Raw genomic sequence first — 23,180 nt, forward strand, 5'->3', positions numbered from 1 at the left:
GTTAAAAAGAAAGAAAGAAAGAAAGAGAGCACCTGCAAAAGAACCTGTCAAAATGAGTCTTGGAAGAGGAGTGGTGCTTCAGTTGATCCACAGCCCAGTGTTTTGAAGGCGGACCCAGAGTGTTAAATGGTATAAGGGCATGCATATATATTTCACTTAGTGCCTAATAGAATCTTGACACATGCGGCTGGATTGGACAGTTCACTAGTCAAGGGGGATGGCATTCAGGCTCGGACTATAAATGGAATCTTAAGGGTCAGGGCTTCATCAATTTTTTTTTTTTTAACTCCTCTTGCCTCCCCCCCCCCCACCTCCATATATAAAGGAGAAAGAAGTATCACAAAGCCAGCTTCAGATCCTTTGGTGACAGTCAAGTAGATTGACTGATACTTTTTCTTGGTAGAATTACAGTTCTGCTGAATTTGTAAATCTTTTTCTTGTTTTCATGCCTAAGAAACTTTACCGAAGGATTTGATTTCAACTTGGAATTTTGGCAGGGAGTATCACCAACTTTCACTCAACTCCTTTGCTCATGCTCCTCCCCCACCCTTGCCATAATTTGCAAGAAGTTGTTGGTCAGCAAAGAGGTGGTGGTGTTTAAAAATAAAAAGCAGACGTATAAGGAAAGACCATCAAATATTAAAGTGCTTTCCCTTCTAGGGAGCACAAACTCTGCCTCTCTCTCCGTCCCTCCCTCTCTCTCTTTTTAATTGTAATGAACTGTATGCTAAAGAAAAATAATTCAAAACTACTTCCTATAACTTAATTTTCTCTCTATAATGAAAAAAATTAAATGGAATGGAATGACAGCAAGATTTACCTTCTTGCAAAACAGCTTTTCTAATAGTAAAATAACTGTCAAAGTAGATACTTATTCATTTTACTTCCTAAATTGCATAAAGCCTAATTGCTTATCTCCTGGAATTTTTTTTTATCCATACCAGGGAGGTAAGATATACTTTTTATCTAAGTGGGCAGAGAAATAAAGAGAGAAAAGGACTTTAATTATCAATATGGTGTGAGTTTTGATGGGCAACTTGAAAATTTTTCCTTTTCTGTCTTTGGGTTCCTCGGTTTGCAAAGCTAGATTCTCATATTAAGAAACATAAGATTAACCAATGTACCATCTTCACTTCTGTTCTTTTTAACTTGTGAGGTATTTAATTAATGAGTGTGTGTGTATATATATATATATGTATGTATATGCACACACATATACATATATACACACATACATATATAAATGTATATGTGTAAATACACACATTTATATTCTAGTTGTTGAATATTGTGTTTAAAGATATAGATTTGTTATCCATTTTCCATTTTCTTTTGGTCTGATATAAAAGCATTCCCCAATTTGGGGAAGGTCACTATTCCTCTTCATATATTACAACTAAGAGACATTTAGACTCCCATATTAGCAATAGTTTATTTAAGTCACATCTGACCCCTAGTATCAATCTCCTTATCACCTAGGGTGGCCTGATCTACTGGATTTTATATATATATATATATATATATATATATATATATATATATATTTTAAAGATTTTATTTATTTGAGAGAGAGAGAATGAGAGATAGAGAACACGAGAGGGAAGAGGGTCAGAGGGAGAAGCAGACTCCCTGCTGAGCAGGGAGCCCAATGTGGGACTCGATTCCGGGACTCCAGGATCATGACCTGAGCCGAAGGCAGTCGCTTAACCAATTGAGCCATCCAGGCGCCCATCTACTGGATTATATTATCCACATAGGCTCAGGAGAAGTGTTTTTTTTTTTTTTTTCTTTTTTTACGATTTTTCTTTTTTTTTAATTCACTTGAGAGAGAGTGGGAGAGGGGGAGAGCACAAGCAGGGGAAGCAGCGGACGGAGAAGTAGACTCCCTGCTGAGCAGGGAGCCCAATGCGGGGCTTGATTCCAGGACCCTAGGATCATGACCTGAGCCTAAGGTGGATCCTTAACCAACTGAGCCACCCAGGCATCCCCAGAAGTGTTTTTATTAGCTCTTTCCTTTGCTGCCCCACACTAAGAACGCAGTCATTGTCTACATTAGCTGCTGGTACGCATTTCTCACATACAGGACAGCCAGGAGAATCTGAACATATTTAACCTAGGTATATTGCTTGTCTCAAATCTAAAAATTAGAATAGAACATTAGGTAGAAATATGAATAAAGCCTGGACTTCTTTTTGCTACTAATAGTGTATCAATACTGGTTTCTTGTGACAAGCGTACCATACACTTGCTAACAGTAGAAAAATTGGGTGTGGAGTGCATGAGAACTTCTCTCAACTTTTCCATAAATCTAGAACTATCCTAAAATTAAAAAAATTAATGGAAAAAAGTCTAAAAAATGTAAAAACAAGTCACCCTGAAACTTCAAATATAAGATATGTAAGGTCTCATTCCCACTTAGTCAATATTCCTTGTGTTTTAGTCAGGTATAATATAGAAGGAAAGTCTAAACATGTTCACAATTTACAACACTGAGGCCTTTTAAAAAATGGTTCGTCCTGTTGGACATAATGTATATGGCGCTTGGTTAGGCATTATTTATTATACACAGAAATTATAGGTGGAGAAAGAAGAATTTAGAGGCTTTCTACAACTATGATCCTGAGTAATTTAATATTATAATCAGAATCAAAAGGAAATTGCTGTCTTGATTGACCCCCTCCTTTTTATAGGACTATGTGACAAGACTTACTTATAAGGGGAAAGAACAGCTGAGGAATCATGTTCTCAGTGACAGCTGATACTCTCTGCGCCCAGATCTTCCAAGTGTTCCTCATGCTTAACTGTACCATTTGCTGTATAAGTTTTTTTAGATGTTTACCAAAATGCAGGGGGATGGCAGAGAAGGGAAAAATTTATTACTGAAGGTGGCTCATCATATTCTACCTTCTAATTTCTTTGTGTTTTTTTTTTAAACCACATGGTCAAGGTTTGCCACACATTAATCTATTTCTTGTATGATAGTGTGGGTTTGTAGGTTCTTTTGGCTAAGGTAAAGTACATGTTTTATGTTAACTATACTGGAATTAAAATTAAATTAAATTATAAATAAAGAAATACTTCTTTTCCGCTTGGAAAGGCTAGGTCTGGGGAATGAGAACAACCAGTATTTCTCCTTCATTTTACTGGTCCTTTCCACAGCCTAACATGCTTAACCACTGACTAGACAACCACAGGGACTGATGTATTCCACACATATTGACCATCTATTATATTCTAGGTCCTGTTATAATAGGCATTAGGATTACTGGGTGAATAAGACAGATTGGGTCCTGTTCTCTTGGACTTCTGTTGGAGATTAGGGGCTATAAAAGTCAATGATCAACTACATGAAATGATTGCACATTGTCACAAGGATAGACATAACTCATTTTACTGTGCTTTGCTTTATTGTGATTCACAGATAGTGTGTGTGTGTGTGTGTGTGTGTGTGTGTGTGTGTGTGTGTGTTTGACAAATTGAAGGTTTATGGCAACACTGTGTCGAGCAAGTCTACTGGTGCCATTTTTCCCAATAGCATTTACTTACTTCGTGTCTCAGTGTCATGTTTTCATAATTCTCACAATATTTTTAGCTTTTCATTATTATTATATTTATTATGGTGATCTGTGTTCAGTGATTACAGCTTGCTAAAAGCCTGGATGGTAGTTAGAAATTTTTTAGCAATAAAGTATTTCCCAATTAAGGTATGTACATTTTTTTTAGACATTAAGCCATTGCGACTTAATAGACTTCGTATAGTGTAAACATAATTTTCATATGCACCAGGAGACAGAAAAAATACACTGGACTCACTTTGTAGTGACGTTTGCTTTATTTTGGTGGTCTGGAACCAAACTAGCAACATCTCTGAGCTATGCCTGTAATACAAAGAAAACAAGCCCAGTACTATGAAAGTAATGAGGTGAGGTAGGGTGGACACTCACTTTACATAGGCATCTGTGAGGAGATGCCATTTCAGCTTAGAAAGAGACCCTATAAAGAAAGGTACTTAATTTCTACTTCCAGATTTCCTGAGAATTTTACTTAGAGCAGAAGTAATGATACCATATAATTTGCAACTGTGTGTTATTAACCATTTACAAAATGAGTTCAAACTGTATAATGTAAAAAAAAAAAGTAAAATGTATATACCCTTCAAGTCAGCAATTCCAATTCTTCGTAATTATTAATGATTCTCCACCTTGGTTGCATATTAAAATTACCTGGGGAGATTTTATTAAATACCCATGCCTGGGCTCCATTCCCAGATTCTGATTTAACTGGTCTAGTGGAGGGAGAGGCTGGGGAGCATGGGCAGCGGTATTTTTGAAAGCTCTCCACATGTTTTTAACATGAAGCCAGATTTGAGAAACGCTAACTATAAATACTCACACCTATGAACCAGGAGCCTGAACAAAGATGATACTACAGTATTGTTTCTAATAGGAAGAAGATCACAACATGAATGCTTGTCAAGAAAAGTTGGTGAAACTGACATGGTACATGTGTTTTTTTCTATTCAATTCTAAGGAATAATGAGGTAGGCCAATATATTCTGATATAGAAAGATCTGTAAAACATGAAAATAGCAAGTTGCAGAATATGGTGTATAGTTTGATACCATATGTATAAATAAACTCACAAAAATCTATGTAATTCTATATGCACGTATGATGCATATCTGTGTTGGCTACTGTTCAGATAGGGGAGAAAAAGAGTTGGGAACTTCAGAAAGATCCAAGCTGAGTGTAGGTTCAGGGATAGTAGGGAAAGATTAGGAAGACTACCTCCTATAATGCCTCAGGACAATGAAGCATGATGTCAAGATTTAGGATATGAATTTGAAAATGATGTCACTATGTTTCCTAAAATGGTCATGGCTAAGTGTGTTGCAGTGGAAAGGTGATAGCTGAAAATGGCTTGGGATCTGGAACGAGAAGGTACAGGCACTCACTTTCACAGTCTCACTCATTGTTAAGTTCTCCCTTTAATGGCTCTCTCTCTCTCCCTCTCCATGCTTTCTCAGTTGTGCCCAATTTGTGGATCTCTGGGATACATACTCTACATAGACACACACACACACATACACACACACACACACACACACTACAAGGACTCATAGGCTCACTGACACACACACCCTACGAGGACACACAGACTCACTGACACACACACACACGCACATGCACACACACACCGTACAAGACACACAGACTCATTGGTATGCACATGCACGTGCACACACACATCTACAGCCTTCTTTGGCAAACAAGTATAGCCCTGAAGAATTAGATCATGCTAAGAGCTTCTTATTATTTATCAAAGGAGATGAGTTTTGAATGCTTATAACTGTGATGTGAAAAATAGTAATATATGTAGATTCACAGCTTCCGCCCACAGCATTTGTCCTCTGATGAAAGAGAAAAATATTCTAAACAGTTTCTGTGAGGAATGCAATTAAACAAAGAACCACGCTGCTCAGGGGTTACTACGAAGGAAGGTGAGAGCTTTGGGGAGCTCCCTGGGGTGGACACAGGTGCTGGTGGAGAACCAGGGTGGCAGGACAGGGTGGGGGTCCCCAGGGGTAAACAGAGAGATGGGGGACATGGGCATTTTGAAGTACTATAGAGTAAGAGATGACAGGAAATTATAATAAGAGTTGTAGTGGACTAAGTTCTTGGACTTCCTTGATGTTTTATATAGAGAGAGGTGAATAAATGTAAACTCCTCTTTGGGCTGGATTTATCTTTTATTTATTTATTTTGAAAGATTTTATTTATTTATTTGACAGAGAGAGAACAAGCATGGAGGGGGAGTGTCAGGCAGAGGGAGAGGGAGAAGCAGACCCCCTGCTGACCAGGGGCTCGATCCCAGGACCCTGAGATCATGAGCTGAGCTGAAGGCAGACGCTTAACTGATTGAGCCACCCAGGTGCTCCTGGATTTCTTTAATCTGTGACAATACTCAGGGTTGTGGCTGACATATATTAGCTGCTCAGAGTTTATGATGAATAGATCATTTTGGACAACGACATGTAATTGTTTAAAGAAAATGAGTTTTATCTGAAACCACAAGGAAAAGCAAGATGATTTTAAAAAAATGTGTCAGCTGGCAAGTGAATAACTGGCAACAACTTTTAATAGAAGTTTTGGATTTCTATTTAAAATCAGGGCTGTGAGCTGACTTGGAACTCCTATTTTTCAGGTATAGGATGTGTCATTGCTGAACTCAGAGTCATATCTTTCCATTAGCCATGGACAGAGCCTATAGATTGACTCTATGCCCCTATTTTGATGATAATGCAGTATAGAGAGCCTGTTGTAGGTGTCGCTATGTTTACAGCAATATGTTTTTATTAAAGAGGGATTACTTGCTTTAGATGTGGGATGGGTGAAAAAATATTACTTATGATTTTTGAAAAAATATATTAATGCAAATATGTAGTAAAGTTTCCAAGTGTCTACTCATTGAATACCAAGTGTTTAGCATACACTACACCTACCTTGTGTAGAGCCCTGGATACAGATCAAGAATACAATCAAATCAGGTTAAAAAAAATTTTTTTAAAGAGAGGAAGAGGGTCGCCTGCATGGCTCAGTACGTTAAGCTTCCAAGTCTTGATTTTGGCTCAGGTCATGATCTCAGGGTTGTGAGATTGAGCCCCACATGGGGCTTCACATGCTGGGAATGAAGCCTGCTTAAGAGTCTCTCTCCCTCTCCCTCTGCCCTTATGCTCCTGCCCTTGCTTGCTCATGTGCTCTTTGTCTCTCTCTCTCTTTCTCTAAAAAAAAGAAAGAGGAAAAAAATAGTATCTGTGGTCTTAGTGAACTTTTTTCTTTTTTTTTGTAATTCAAATTTCTTTTTCCCCCTTTTTAAATTTTAAATTCAATTAATTGATGTTTATGATATTATATTAATTAATATCATGTGCCCTCCTTAATGGCCATCACCCAGTTCCCCCTCCCCCCACGTCCCTCCCCTCCAGCAACCCTCAGTTTGTTTCCTATGATTAAGGGTCTTTGCCCTTTCTCTGGGGAATCACCATGGCGGCTGGGACCCTGTACACATGTCCTGAAAACTGGAAGGCCCTCAAGGCTCTCATTGCTGCTCAGTACAGCGGGGCCCAGGTCCGCGTGCTCTCTGCACCACCCCACTTCCACTTCGGCCAAACCAACCGCACCCCTGAATTTCTCTGTAAATTTCCTGCCGGCAAGTTTCCAGCATTTGAGGGTGACGATGGATTCTGTGTGTTCAAGAGCAATGCTATTGCCTACTATGTGAGCAATGAGGAGCTGCGGGGAAGTACTCCAGAGGCAGCAGCCCAGGTGGTGCAGTGGGTGAGCTTCACTGATAGCGACATAGTGCCCCCAGCCAGTACCTGGGTGTTTCCCACCTTGGGCATCATGCACCACAATAAGCCAGCCACAGAGAATGCAAAGGAGGAACTGAGGAGAATTCTGGGGCTACTGGATGCTCACTTGAAGACGAGGACTTTCCTGGTGGGCGAATGTGTGACACTGGCTGACATCACAGTTGTCTGCACCCTGTTGTGGCTCTATAAACGGGTCCTGGAGCCTACTTTCCGCCAGGCTTTTCCCAATACCACCCGCTGGTTCGTCACCTGCATCAACCAGCCACAGTTCCGGGCCGTCCTGGGGGAGGTGAAGCTCTGCGAGAAGATGGCCCAGTTTGACACTAAAAAGTTTGCAGAGAGCCAGCCTAAAAAGGACACCCCATCGAAAGAGAAAGGTCTTGGGAAGAGAAGCAGAAGCCCCAGGCTGAGTGGAAAGAGGAGAAAAAGGCCGCTGCCCCTGCTCCTGAGGAGGAGATGGATGAATGTGAGCAGGCATCGGCTGCTGAGCCGAAGGCCAAGGACCCCTTTGCTCACCTGCCCAAGAGGACCTTTGTGTTGGATGAATTTAAGCACAAGTACTCTGATGAGGACACTCTTTCTGTGGCGCTGCCATATTTTTGGGAGCACTTTGATAAGGATGGCTGGTCTCTGTGGTACGCTGAGTACCGCTTCCCTGAAGAGCTCACCCAGACCTTCATGAGCTGTAACCTCATCACTGGAATGTTCCAGCGGTTGGACAAGCTGAGGAAGAATGTCTTTGCCAGTGTCATCCTCTTTGGAACCAACAATGGCAGCTCCGTTTCTGGAGTTTGGGTCTTCCAAGGCCAGGAGCTTGCCTTTCTGCTGAGTCCAGATTTGCAGGTGGATTATGAGTCATATACATGGTGGAAACTGGATCCTGGCAGCGAAGACACCCAGATGCTGTTTCGAGAGTACTTTTCCTGGGAGGGGGCCTTCCAGCATGTGGGCAAAACCTTCAATCAGGGCAAGATCTTCAAGTGAACATCTCTTGCCATCACCTAGCTGCCTGTACCTGCCCTTCAGGGAGATGGGGGTCATTAAAAGAAACTGAACATTGAAAAAAAAAAGTCTTTTATGGTTTGTCTACCTCTCTGATTTTGTCTTGTTTTATTTTTTCCTCTCTTCCCCTATGAGCCTCTGTTTCGTTTCTTAAATTCCACATATGAGTGGGATCATATGATAATTGTCTTTCTCTGATTGACTTATTTTGCTTAGCATAATGCCCTCTAGTTCCATCCATGTCATTGCAAATGGCAAGATTTCATTTTTTTGATGGCTGCATAATATTCCATTGTGTATATATACCACACCACATATATTTATCCGTTCACCTGTCGATGGACATCTGGCTCTTTCCATAGTTTGGCTATTGTGGACATTGCTGCTATAAATATTGGGGTATAGGTGACCCTTCGGATCCCTACATTTGTATCTTTGGGTTAAATACCCAGTAGTGCAATTGCTGGGTCATAGGGTAGCTCTATTTTCAACTTTTTGGGGAACCTCCATACTGTTTTCCAGAGTGACTGCACCAGCTTGCATTCCCACCAACAGTGTAAGAGGGATCTTCTTTTTCTGCATCCTCACCAACATCTGTCATTTCCTGACTTGTTAATTTTAGCCATTCTGACTGGTGTGAGGTGGTATCTCATTGAGGTTTTGATTTGTATTTCCCTGATGCTGAGGGATGTTGAGCACTTTTTCTTGTGCCTGTTGGCCATTTGGATGTCTTCTTTGGAAAAATGTCTGTTCATGTCTTCTGCCCATTTCTTGATTGGATTATTTGTTCTTCGGGTATTGAGTTTGATAAGTTCTTTATAGATTTTGGATACTAGCCCTTTATCTGATAAAACATTTGCAAATATCTTCTCCCATTCTGTCAGTTGTCTTTTGGTTTTGTTGACTGTTTCCTTTGCTGTGTAAATGTTGAATATTAGTTGACCATAGTGTTGAGTGTCCATTTCTGGGTTCTCTATTCTGTTCCATTGATCTACGTGTCTGTTTTTGTGCCAATACCATACTGTTGTGATGATTACAGCTTTGTAATAAAGCTTATTTATTATCCAGAGAACAGCTTACACATATGATCATTCACCAATGGAATCATTACCTGTGAGACTTGCAAGATGAACTCCTAATGGCAGCCAACAAGCCTGGATTTGGTCTGGTGCCCACCTGTGTCCCCAGCCTCCCCACGCATCTCTTTTCCTTCTGCATGTCATGCTGTGGTCTCAGTGACTCTCCCTATGCAGGGCCTGTCAATGCTGTATCCTTTGCATGGAAACCTTTTTCACACACCTTTCCATGGCACCTCCTAAGATCATTTAGATTTCAGTTCAAGTGTAACCTCTTCAGAAAGACCTTCCCCAGTCATGCAATCTTAAGTAACCCCTGTCCTGGTCATTTGTTAGGTCAGCATTTGGATTTATTTTCCTCATTTTGCCTTTTTAAGTTGTGTATTTTTACTTTTTTCCAATACGTTTAGGAAGTGAGCTCCATGAAAGGAGGGACTCATCTGTCTTGTTCTATACTGAATCACGAACTTATGCATAGTAAGCTTAAGACAATGATCTAGTTATTGAATGGATGAATAAACAAATGAAAGAATGTTATGGGTTTTGATGTCGGCCAATTATAATTAAATGACCCAAGACAGTTTGGAACTCCAAAATTTGAGTTTGGAGTCTGGTAATGAGTAGGGAATGGACTGCTAGAACCCATTCTGAAAACATGAAGGCTTTGGTGTTATTTATTCAAAGGAAGGAAAAGCAATGGCTTAAAAGCAATTTTAATTACGTAAAGTGTCATAGTAAGAGAACAGTCATCAGCTATCCTTGATATGAGACTAATAGGGATGAGTGAAAAGATTTCCAGTCACAAATAAATAACTTACCAACTGGAGATTGTGAGATACTCCAAAAGTGTTCTGAAATGACCAAACTGTTTCCTCTTTAGAATAGATAGGTGTTTAAGTGCAAGCTTGCTAAGGGACTTGAAGTGGATAATAAAGATAATTTTTAAAATATCTATACTCCTTTCATCACTACGTTTTTAAGCAGTGTTATTTCTTTAACACTCAATAAATCCCACCCTTGTGTAAGTAGGAGACAGGTATTACTTTCCTCCTTCTACTCTTCGAGTTACCTTGTTAGAGGTCATGCCACTTCCAGGGCAAGCCAGGGCCCGTACTTTGGAATCCTGTCTTCTGAGAGAGAAGGTGAGCCATGTGGAAGTGAAGTCAGCGTGATTCTTTTCATGGTTAGCGTGCTGCTTCCTTGGAGGGGCAGGGGGTGTAGGGTTTCTCAAGGAAGGACATTTATAGTGATTAAAATTGCTCAGAGCTTGCTTCATTGTGTAATTCTGATGCTGCAGTATGTGATTCTGGCAAGAGGAGAGTATGAAAGGGACAGAAAATCCCAGACGATGGCACGGAAAGGCATAGGGTATTGATGTTACCTCAAGAAAAGGGGCTGTGGCAGCAAGAGAACACTCATGAATTGGTCAAACTCTTGTTCAGGAATGCTTCTTGGTCACCTCCTGAGAAGGACCAAGGGCAATGATTGTCTCATAGAACACTATCATTCTGTGACAAGAGAGTAGAGCTCTAAGAACAAACTGGCGGAGGAGGCTCTGGGAGTTGATATTTTTCTGGGAAAGAAAGCACAAAGTATCTTCTAGAACAAAAGCATTAAGAAAAAAAAAGAACAAGTTCTAAATGTGTGCATACCTTAAAAGCCAGTAATTCTGCTTCTAGGCACATGCCCTACAAAAATGTCTGTGTATATGCATAAAGATATACATACGCATCCCCAGTAACATTATTCATAATAGCACAAAACTGGAAACAACTCAAAAATGTCCACCAACAGTGGAAAGGACAAGTGAAGCATGATAATATAATGATAATATATTACACAGCAGTAAGAATGGACAAAGTACAAGTACATATGATAAGATGGATCAATGTCATGTAGTATTGAGGTAAAGAACTCAGATCAAAAGACAGTATGTACTCTATGATTCCATTCATATGAAGTTCAAAATCCAGTGAATCTGACTGATGGCATTACCCCTGAGAGGAGGGTGGTCTAGAGACGGAGAGTGAAGAAGCCAGTTTTTACACGAATATATTCACTTTGTGATATTTCATCAAGCTGTACACTTACGATTTTTGTACCCTTCCAAATAGATGTCATACTTTAATAAAAAATTCAATAAGGAAAAGATGTAATACTGCCCTCCGAAGTAGAATGCATGACATTAAATGGAATCAAAGGGTCAGAGGGATGCTGTTTTTAAGCTTGTTTTAGGAACCTCAGATAACATGAGCGTAGCTGTCTTCAACTTTGAGGATGGGCAGCAACTGCAGGGACAGGAATAGCCCGTGGCTGACGGTGCATTTGCCTCTTCTAGTCCTGGTCAAGGTTTTCTAATTCAGGCGCAGGAGAGTATCCATGTCTCCGGGGAAGTCACACTGTGGCACGTTAGACATTCTCTAGGGACCAGCTGCCTCAGTCCATGCGTTTGGAGGAGTTCTAGAGGAGAGGACAGAACAAAGGACTCGCTTGTCCTGCTGTAAACCAGCATCGGGACTTAAAAAATGCGAGACACCTGTTCCCCTGTAATTATAAATCTCACGGTGAGGTTTCTAGCTTTTGAATTGCCCGATACATTCTTTTATATCAAGTTATTGTGGGCTTGTCTGACATGGAGAGAGTTGGGACCATTACGACTGGGCAGAAAGCAAATGGGGTGGCAACGGCCCTTTTCTCAGCTTGTAATGAACTATTTATAGTCAAGACCAACGATACGTATCGATTCTCATCAAGCGGGATTCTTTACACAGTGAAAACATTGTCTGTCCTTGGAGGCGGGTCCCATGAGACTGTTCCTGCTATTCTCTTTCAAATGCACAGATTAAACTCCTCATAAAATGCATCTTCTGACATATCCACACCGTATATATGAAAATCCCCTTGGTGCCTTTTTGGCAATTAGGATTCTTGTAGCTTGGGTGTACCACAGCCTGTGTCCTGGCTTGCAAGGTGAGTTTTTTCCTTCCCTGGAAACTGTAAAGGAAGAAGTCGATTGCTGTTTGTTGAAATAGGCTGTATATTTCACAAGTTCCATCTCAATAATCTTTTGGAGGCAAGAATGAATTTGGGATTGGACAGGGCATTACGACAGGACTAAATAAATAGCATAATGTCCCTCAACACCTAGCCAGCCAGCAATGTTACAATGTGATTTTGAGACTTTACATTGCAGTTTCTTTCTTCAGCAAACAGAGTCTGAAAGGTCGCACACAGAGACAGAATTTTAAGTCTGAACACTGAGGACACTCAGTCTTTAAACTCCAAAGCAGTCACACAATCCCCTGAGGAGTGCCAGAAACTTTCCAACTAAACTTTATTGTCCGGAATAATTGTTGAATCCAATATGCTTTAGGTATTCCTTACAATGTAGCTTTTATGAGATGTATTCATATTCTTGTATGTTTTCCCAGCTTTAAGACTAGACTCTGCCATCATGTGTCTATAAAGAAAATCTGTAGTGCTGCACATTGATATCATAAGTCTAGAAATCCAAGATATCTTTTTTTAAAGATTTTATTTTATTTTTGCGAGAGAGAGAGAGTGTGAGCGAGCTCGTGCAGGAGTTGGGGGGGAGGGGCAGAGGGAGAAGCAGACTCCCCACTGAGCAGGGAGCCTGACATGGGGCTTGATCCCAGGACCCTGGGATCATGACCTGAGCCAAAGGCAGACACTTAACTGACTCTGCCAGGCAGGCACCTGAAATCCAAGATATCTTGGCAAAAAGACAAAGACATTTGTTTGGAGCTCAGAGGAGTGAGGAACCAGCAGGTTCTGAGTACTCGAGTTTGATGTATGGTTTGAACTCATTTCTTTCTTTTTTTTTTTAAAGATTTTATTTATTTATTTATTTGATAGAGAGAGAGAGAGAGAGAGAGAGAGAGAGCACAAGCAGGGAGAGCAGGAGAGGGAGAAGCAGACTCCCTGCCGAGCAGGGAACCCGACGCAGGGCTTGATCCTGGAACTCCGGGATCATGACCTGAGCCGAAGGCAGACATTTAACTGACTGAGCCACCCAGGTGCCCCCCTGAACTAATTTCTTCTATCAAATTGTAAATATTTCTTTAAGTGTGAAGGAGAAGGACTATCTGAATCAGGCCTTGTATGTGAGTGAAATTATTTTTATGGTCTCCTCACAATGATGGGTTTTTCCTAGGATTTTGAAAACACATGGATGAACTCCTGTCTCATCTCATGCTACTCTCCTCCTCAGGTATTGGATTCTCTTAATTCTGGCCTTCCACAGTCCATTCTTTGTATCTTTGTACTTCCAGGCCTTTGGATACACTTTTGTCTCTCTCTAGATTGCCCTTCCCTCCTTTCTTTCAATGATGGTTTTCTTTCTATCCTTCAAGTCTTTGCTTAGATGTCATCTCTTTGAAGAGGACTGACCCTTCATACTATCCCCATAACATATTGCAATACTTCATTTACTGGACTCATGGCATTTATACGAATTTGAATTATTTATTTACTTGATTGTTGTACCTCTTGGTTACTACAATGTAAATTCCATGAGGCAGCATTCATGGCTCTCTTGTTTACTGTTGTAGTTCTCTAAATTAGCACAGTATCTGACATATAGTAAGCTCAATAAATATTTGTTGAATAAGTGAATGAATACACTCACTTATGGTGATAATATTTTCCTTTTTATTATACTAGGTTTTTTTCCTGAGGATGGTGTCTTAGATGTCTCCCACCTCCATCCCGGGGTGGGGAGGACTGTTTTAATTCTTTAAATCAAAAAAAATAAACAAAAGTATTTATTACAGTTTTGGAGAAAGGAAGAAAGAGAGTTGCTTTCATTTCTTCTTTCCAACCCTGTATTTGTTATCTATTGCTGCATAACAAATTACCTCAAAACTTAACAACCTAAAACAACAATAAACATTTGCTATTTCACACAGTTTCTATGGGTCAGGAACTTAGGACCAGCTTAAATGCATGATCCTGGCTCAGGGACTCTCATGGGGCTGTCAAGGTGTCAGCCAGAGCTGCAGTCACCTGTAGACTCAGCCGGAGCTGGACGATCCATTTCCAACGTGCTCCACTCACCTGCCTGGCTTATAGGGGCTGGATCTTGACAGGAGAGCTCAGTTTCTTGCCAGGTGGGTCTCTTTGTATGGTTGTTTGAAGGTCTTCACAAAATGGCAGCTGACTTCTTTTAGAGCAAGTGATCCAAGAAAACAAACTTAAGCTGCCATGTTTCTTATGACCTAGCCTTGGGAGTCACACATGTTTATCCTCAATTTACTATTTGTTATTCATGTCAGCCTATTCAGTGTGGAAGGGGACTTTATAAAGGTGTGAATACCAGGAGGCAAGAATCACTGGAGGCCATTTAGAGGCTGGCTTTCACAAGCCACTTCCTAGTTGTGTCCTTTGGTTTTTGGGGTTCTTCATCCTGTTTCTTTTCCTCTGTCAACTAATAGCCACATCAACCCTCTAATAAAGAGATTGCTCAGGACACAGAGACACCATAGTAGATATCTGCATGCAAGAAAACAATAATGTTTGTGCTTCTCAATATCAATTTCTGTATGCACAGAGATCTCCTTAGGCCTATCGCTGTGCCTGCATAAATAACAATACATAGAAGGTTCTCCACAAATACAATTTTTTTTTGAGTGAGAAGGAAAAAGCAAACAAAGGGATTGATTTTTTTCCCTCATGAACCTGAGGGCTGGTTTTGTGCTGTGACTTAGGTATACAATTGCCAGTCTTCAGAAATACACATCAATTTTAATCAGAAAGAATTAAACATGCTATTAACTTTTAACTTTCATTGTCTGGGTAGATGCCTATCAGACTTGAAACCCACTCAACACAAACCAGACAATTCCTTCACTTTCACTCATGGGTGGTTTTATCCCTTTCTTTTCCTCTGGGTTGAGAAAAAAAAAAGCATTTGCATTTGGTGGAGTTTATTCCAATCATTAAATTTAATGCCCAATACACAGAATGGATATTTCTAATCTTGTACCTACTTGCCTTGGTCATAATTCATCACCAAAAACTGTTCTATAAATGTTTTCCCTGTGGCTACAGCTACTTTAAATTTATATCCTACTTATTTGTAAAATGCTTTTGGGTTTTTTAAAATATCCACACTCTAGCCTTTCCTTAAAAGGTTTAGGGACTGTAAGATCCAACTTTAGCAGGGGAGCATCAAGTGACATTTTATATCATGAGAATACCATTCATTGTGATTCTCATTTAAGTGATTTGGTAGTTAGGCTTTGCTAAAGAGAATTTCCCATTTAATATCCCATTTATGAGATAAGTGCTTTGTAGATCAATTTACCAATATCTAGTGGAGTTGGAGTTGTGTATATCCTACGGCCCAGTAATTCCAGTCCTGGGTACGTATATTAGGAATACTCAACCACCTAGCACGAAAATTTGCACTGAGCATTGGTATAGTGAAAAATTTGGAAAGTGGAAAAGGTAAAAACACAAATGGATGACAACACAAACCATTAAAAATATGAAATTCATCCAATGGAATACTCTCTAGAAGCAAAAATGAAGAAAATAGTACATATATCAACATAGATGAGTCTCACAAACATTACAGGGAAAGATAAAAAGCAAGTTGTAGAAGCTATACATAGCATATGATTCCATTTGTATGGCTTAAATGTGCAAAATAGTATTACATATTTTTTATGGCCTAAACAGAATAAAAGCATGATATTAATGAAAGTGACAAACTCCAAATTTAAGATAGAAATCTTAGGAGAGAGGAATTGGATCTGGAGTAGGTAGATAAGGGGATATAATCATGGTTGTAATGTGTTATTTCTTGTGCGAGATGATGAATGTATGACATTTATTATTTGTACTTTGTAGAAAATCTCATAATGAAAAATCCAGATGAAGTGCTAAGATCTTCTGAGAAGTATAAGCTTGGTTACTCGATGGTAAAAATCAGGATTGAGTCCTAACAATGCTCAACTTGTGTGTAAACAACATTTTATGTGATATTTTTTACTGGAGTTTCTTTTTTTATATAGACCTCTGCTGCTTCCAACATTGACTTCACCTTTTATCCAGGTGATAATTTTGTATAAAATCAAATGTACCCCTCCTTCACTTTCATATCTAAAAGTGAGTTGGTTACATTAGGTCATTTTTGGCCTGATGTGTATTGTTTGGCTGTAGTGTTTGATTTGGGTATAAAAATTTGGCCTTAAAGACCCTAAGAAATAAATCTAGGTTCATAAAAGGGAGAATTAGACTTTTATGGATTTCTAAACTGCTTCCCCCACATATTCTAAATAATCTTTAACATATAGCATTCAACAATTATTTGCTCTTCTGCTCTTTCAGTTTGCTTTTAAAGTGTTGCAAGAGAGTTCAGGAAAAGGAAGAGAGGAAGAGATGAAGGAAGGGTGACTGAAAGTGGCTAGCTTCTTTCTGTACACGATGTAGTTGCTACAGCCTTATCCCTAGCCAAGTGTTTAGGAGGTTCGCAGATTAAATTTCTATAAATGCTTAGGAATTTGTCTCATATAGTCTTTGAGCATCTACCCTCAGTTGGAGAAATACAGGTCTTGAAGCTTGGCACTTGCTAGCACGGAGTGGCTGTACCAGTGTAAGTTCCAATAATTATATCTAAATATCTGTGATCTTTAGAAGATGACAGTGAAATTTCCAGCATCCTAGCCATCAGAAATATATCAAACAAGGAAACAAAAACCTAGGGGATAAGGAAAAATAAATCCCAGATGCAAAGACATAGTAGTCCCAAGTTTCATTAAATCTTTGGTTCTCAACCTTGGCTGAACACTGGAATCTCTTGAGGAGTTGTAAAAAAAAAAAACAACAAAAAACCAAACCTCCCCAAAACTGTTGATGCTTGGTCTCCTTCCCAGAGATTCTGATTTATGGAGTGTGTATGCAGCCTGAGTGTCAGGATTTTAAAGAAACTTCCAGGTGAATCTAACGTACAGTAAAGTTTTTGAACCACTGCCTTAAATTGTTTATTTTTTTTTTTTTCTGTATGAGAGAACCTGAAAGTGTGATTCAAAATTTACTGAGTCCTAATTCACATATAGTCCTAACCGCTGTTGAATCAGTTTATGCAGAATAAAGGTAACTAGTTGAAGACTAATTCTATTCAAAGCCAGGCCTGATGCAGACAGTAGGGAGAGCCGGCAGCCAGGATGCGAGGCAGGAGGAGTAATGTCCATTCCTTACTCTTGCATGAGTAGAAGCAGAAGCCCATTAACGGTATTCCTGGATGTTAAGTATCTGAGAAATGGTGTCATGAGTACTGAGCAGTGCTTCGGACATAGTGAGCATTTAATACATATTCATACAAAAAAAAGGATGAATAAATGAATAAAAGAATGCAACGTTGACGGAATACTCAGTGAAAGACGCATGATTGGAAGAACTAAAATCACCCAGCAGGTCTATAACACTTCTGAAATAAAGGGGTTGAAAGTTTCGTATCTCTCTTCTATTTATTCCCCTGGCATTTTCTGTAGAAAGGAACTGTGTCTCTGTAATGTTGATTCTCCCTAATCCTAAACAGGAATGGAGATTGCTGCTCATCTCCGTTCTGGTTTGAGTTCACTGATCATTTAGTTCCCTCCCAGGAAGCTAGAAAAGGAAAGCTCTTTCTTCACAGCTGTCTCAAGATCAAGAGGTTCCCCAAATAAAATTAAACATGAACATTCAAGGACATTTCAAGTGGAGATACGCTTCCTTTTTTACTTTCTCAGCAGTACCTTAAGTACTGAAAAGAACACTTGATGAATGATAGTTCTGGGGTAATGTTTAATTTCCTCACCAGCTCAGGAAGCATGTTCCATTTCCCACTTCCTCATGCTTGCGCCTCTGCCCTCTGCCCTGAACCACTGTAAACTTGTTCACAGATGATGTGCCTTCGCTTGGAGACCGCCGTTAGCTCCCTTACATCAATTCTGTTAACGGGGCTTGATCTTGGGATATTTACACCACTTCAGGTTGAATGAAGTTCTCCTTAACCTTCCCAGGGGAGCCAGGGAAATATTGAAGTGCCTGCTTCCCTCATCCCTTTGCTAAATCAATACTGCACTTGGCTGGCTTCTGCTTGACTCCTTATGTGCAGCATTAAAGAGTTTTTCCCAGCTAACATTGAAGAGGACCAGACCAAAAAATGAAGCATCCTAAGTATGTCAGACTAACGAAGACAGGAAAAAAAAAAGCAGGAAATAATTTTGTCTATTTTTGCCTTTTATGAGACCTGGTGTCATGATGCAAGGTTGCTGTTTCCTTTGGGTCTCTAATAACAGAAGGGAAGAAAGGCAGGGGATGCGTTTGGTTTTTCACTTTGAAAATAGAATTACTGCTACTTATTTATTTTAGGAAAAGTCTTATTTGTATTCTAAACAAAAGTAAAATTTTTGACATGAAAATAAAAATGGGTAGAAGATTCAATTACATAAGTCCTTGGGTTAATTTATTTTTTTAATTTTTTTTCCTGCTTAATAAACTAACAACTGCTCATTGTAAAACAATTAAATACTGCAGAATTCCATAATTTAGAAAAGGTAAATTTTCCATAATTCTAATCCCAGCAATAATAGTTTAGCATATATCTTTCGAGTTTTTTTCTATATATAACCTAACATATATAATGATAGTGGCATTTTTAAAATAAAAAAAAGATTGTATTTTATATATTGCTCTGCGACTTTATTTTCATTCACAATACATACTCCTTATCTTTTCATCTACCCTGCAGTGTGTCGTATTCATTCTGGGTCACTTAATACAAAAAAAAAATTGTGTCAAATTTTCATGTCTCAGTTGGATTCAAAACCTCAGGCAATTGCCTGAGAAAGGATTTTGTTACATGACTGTTTATTTGCATTCATAGAAATACTAGCCTAGTTCCATTTGGAAAGACAACGCAAGCATTTACTGACCACATACCATATGCTATGTGTAGGGGTGACATAAAAAATGAATAAACTGTGTTTCAGCCCATGATCTAGCGCAGATGACAGGCAGGGGGAGTAATTACAGTCTAAAGCCCTTAAGTTTAGGTTGCACAACAGTGATCTAAGTGAACTTGCTTGGTAGAATAGAGGAGGGAGAGACTAATTCTGACCCAGGAGAATGAGTGACACGTTGAGAAGGAAGTATATTTTGCATTAGACCTCAAAGGTAGCGTTGGATTTTGACAAGTGAATAAGGAGAAATCGTTTGCACACAGCTCAGTTACAGAACGTAGCATGTTGTGTTGTGATTGTTTGCTTATGTGGTTTGTAAAGGTCTTCCACAAAAAAACTGAGCTCTTTTGGAACAGGAGATCATTTCTTATTCATCTTAATAGCCCTAAAGCCGAGTAAAGGGACTCTCCTAGTAAGCATTTAATAATTGTTCAGTTGGTTTTTAAAAGCTGTTTATTGAGTAACTACTGTGAGCCAGGTAGGTTCTCACACACACTATTACTCTTGTAAGATAAATATTATTATCCTCCTTTAAGAAGTGAGGAAATGGAGCTCAGAGAAGTTATGCATTGGCTTGGAGTCATACAGCTAGAGGGCTGCGGTTCCAGGTCAGGTCTGTTAGACAGCCAAGTCCCGTTTTTTTTTTCCTCTCTTTTTCTTCACTATCCCACATTACTTCCTAAGAGAAATTGCCATGCTTAGAGTGAATTTCTGAGTTAGGAGAGTACCTTTATGTTAGGATACATTGATAGTAGAAAGTTATTTCTTGTTTCTCTGAAATTCAACCTTAACTAAGAGTCCTGCATTTTTATTTGCTGACTCTTGCAGCCCTACTTATGTACAGTTTGGCTTCTCCAGTTAGTCCAGCTGATTATCTTCTTTTCCTTCCTCTGGCTTTTTCTCTAGCACTGCAGCCTCCACCAGGTTACTTGGGCCAATAAGTGCCATGATTCAATGTGCAGGGTTATTTTGCAGATTTAAAGGAGGGTGATAGAGATCCTTTCATTACTCGTAGGCTTTTAACGCTATCGGACCCAAACATCTTTGGGAAAAGAGATTGTGATTCTGGTTTTTTCTGTTTGTCTGTTTAAAGATTTTATTTATTTATTTGTCAGAATGAGAGAGAGAGAAAGAGAGAGAGCGAGAGCGAGCACAAGCAGGGGGAATAGCAGGCAGAGGGAGAAGCTGGCTCCCCGCCGAGCAGGAAGCCCCCTGTGGGACTCCATCCCAGGACCCTGGGATCATGACCTGAGCCGAAGGCAGACGCTTAACCGACTGGGCCACCCAGGCATACCTGTTTTGTTTTGTTTTAAAAACATAACCACATGCAATATAAATTCCCTCTCAGGAAATTTTGGTTAATATAAGACCCATCCTGAACTTTGAGTCAACCTCGTGCTTCAAATAGCTACTGTGGGGCACAGCTAGGAGGGATCCCGGTTGCTTCCTTCCTGTACTCATAATGAAAGTTCTTATTCTTCTTTTACCTATAAAATTATAAAGTATTTCATGCATATAAAAATATAGGGACTTATAATAAACTACAGATACTTCTTCATTTTGCTTTATATATTCAGCATTGTGTTTAAGATTTACTCATATCAGTACATGCTACTCTAATTTGTTCCTTTTTCATGACTGTATAATTTATGCAAATACGCCATAATTTATTTAGCCATTCTCCTGTTGATACTGAAATGATTATTCCTGTATTTATGTCCTTACATATCCGTAAGAGTTTCTTTAAGGTATGTAGAACAGACTTGCTAGTCCGTAGGGTGCAGGCATCTTCAACTTTGCTAGATATTGTTGGATTGATCTCCAAAGATGGACCTCAATTGTACATTCCTGTCATGGATGAGAGTTCTTGATGTTGTAATTTGTCACCCCAAACTGAAAAAGTCAGGCTTTGGAAATGTATGTCAATCTAAATGGGTATAAATAAATATCTTCTAATTTTAATTAGCATTTTAATTATTAATGAAGTTGAGCATTGCTAGTAATATGCTTATTGGCCATTCAGATTTACCTTTTGTGAATTGCCTGTATGTAGACTTTGTCCATTGTATAACTGGGTTTTTTGTCTTTTTCTGATTTTTTTGTTGGAGCTCTCTATGTATTCTGAGTATAAATAATTTTTATATGGCTTATAAATATCTTCTCTAGATCTGTGGTATCTTTTCATTCGTGGGTTGTTGTATCTGAGTTTTTAATTTTAAAGTTGTCAGATTTATTAATCTTTTCTTTTATGGTTTGTACTTTTTGTTTAAGAAATTATTTTTAAGAAATTTTCCCAAACCCAAGTTCTATAAGATATTTTCCTGTCTTTTCTTCTATATTTCTGTATTTTTGAGTATGATATAAAATAGGGATAATTTTTTTACAGATTAATAATAAAATGTCTCTCGACTAGATATTGAACAGTGAATTTTTTCCCCTACTGATTTGTGATAACACTTCCAAGAAGTGATATGTGTCCATATATCTGAGAATCTGCTTCTTGAATTTCTGCTGTGCTCTTTGGTCTATTTCTCTGTGCCTCTAGTAAAATCTCAAAGGCCAATCACTACAGTTGCATAAAAACCATGCTATATAGAAGGATAATTTTTCCAGCGATGCCATTTTGGGAAAACATCATATTCAAGTGTGTTGATGGTTATTATTAAAGTACATTTAATACTAAATGTATGATCCATAGAACAGACCAAGTACCTCCTCATTCCCTCCAGTTTCCTCATTTATGTACTGTAAGGAAGAAATTAGACTCTCGGCTATAAGATCTCTTTCTCTAAATTCAAGCTTTGCAAAGAGTACATAGCATTCTTGAAGGTCATTGCTGAGGAACAACTTGGAATCAGGCTATGAATATTCACGGAACATGCCTATGCCAAGTGACATGATTGTAAAATATTCTAGAAGGCAATCTTGTAGGACTTTCTGGTAGTGCTAAGTGTTTCCAAAAAAAACCCCATTAAAGGGGTTTTTGGGAGATGAGTATGGGAGATAGATAGATAAGATAGATAGATAGATAGATAGATAACGGGAGATTAGTATCACTAGTAACAACTTTGTATATTTCATCTCACTACAATTTTATCAAAAATGAATCTAATGTACATAAACCTTTCTGTCTTTGAGACTTGATCACAATTACTTCATTTAATTTTTTCCTTTTTTGCTAGTTACTTAGAAATTTTATACCTATTGTTGGATAAATTTAAGCATAGTTACAAATATATTTCACTATGGACTTCAACAATTAAGCAGTTTCTACTGGCTTCTCCTTGAGAAAGGTGAACATTTAAGTACACATTTACCTTCTCCCTCTCATTTCCTAGAGTTTGTTGATGTAATCTGAAATTTCGGATTCAGATCATTGTTTTTCATTACGCATCTTCTTCAAAAACCATTTCTTGACATTGACAATAATTATTTGCATGATTCTCAAATTTATTTTTGAATTTTACATTTTCCTCTTCCTCAAGTTCTTTATTCTGATGTGGATGGCTTACATCCTTGAATGAAAATTTGAAAACAAGATTTCTAACAGTTCCACCTCGCCGTACAGCCTGTGCACATGGGTTGTAGGAAGTTTGTGGATCCCCTTGCCATGTAGACTCCTGTATCGATATGGAGATTCAGGCGAGATTGGGATTCTTCCCACAGTTATCGTTCTATCCCCTTCTCATCTCCATTTCATCTTCTGAATGAGAGGATTTTCCCAGGAATGAAGGGCCAAGAATCCATTTGGTCTTCTAGTTG

General features: G+C 38.9%; 1 pseudogene; it reads left to right on the forward strand.

Moving 5' to 3' along the window:
- Nucleotides 1-7,043: 7,043 nt before the first annotated feature.
- LOC113920276 lies at nucleotides 7,044-8,442 on the forward strand (annotated as a pseudogene).
- Nucleotides 8,443-23,180: the final 14,738 nt, after the last annotated feature.

The sequence above is a fragment of the Zalophus californianus genome, chromosome 3 (genome assembly GCF_009762305.2).
Source record: "Zalophus californianus isolate mZalCal1 chromosome 3, mZalCal1.pri.v2, whole genome shotgun sequence".
NCBI classification, from domain to species: Eukaryota; Metazoa; Chordata; class Mammalia; order Carnivora; family Otariidae; genus Zalophus; species Zalophus californianus.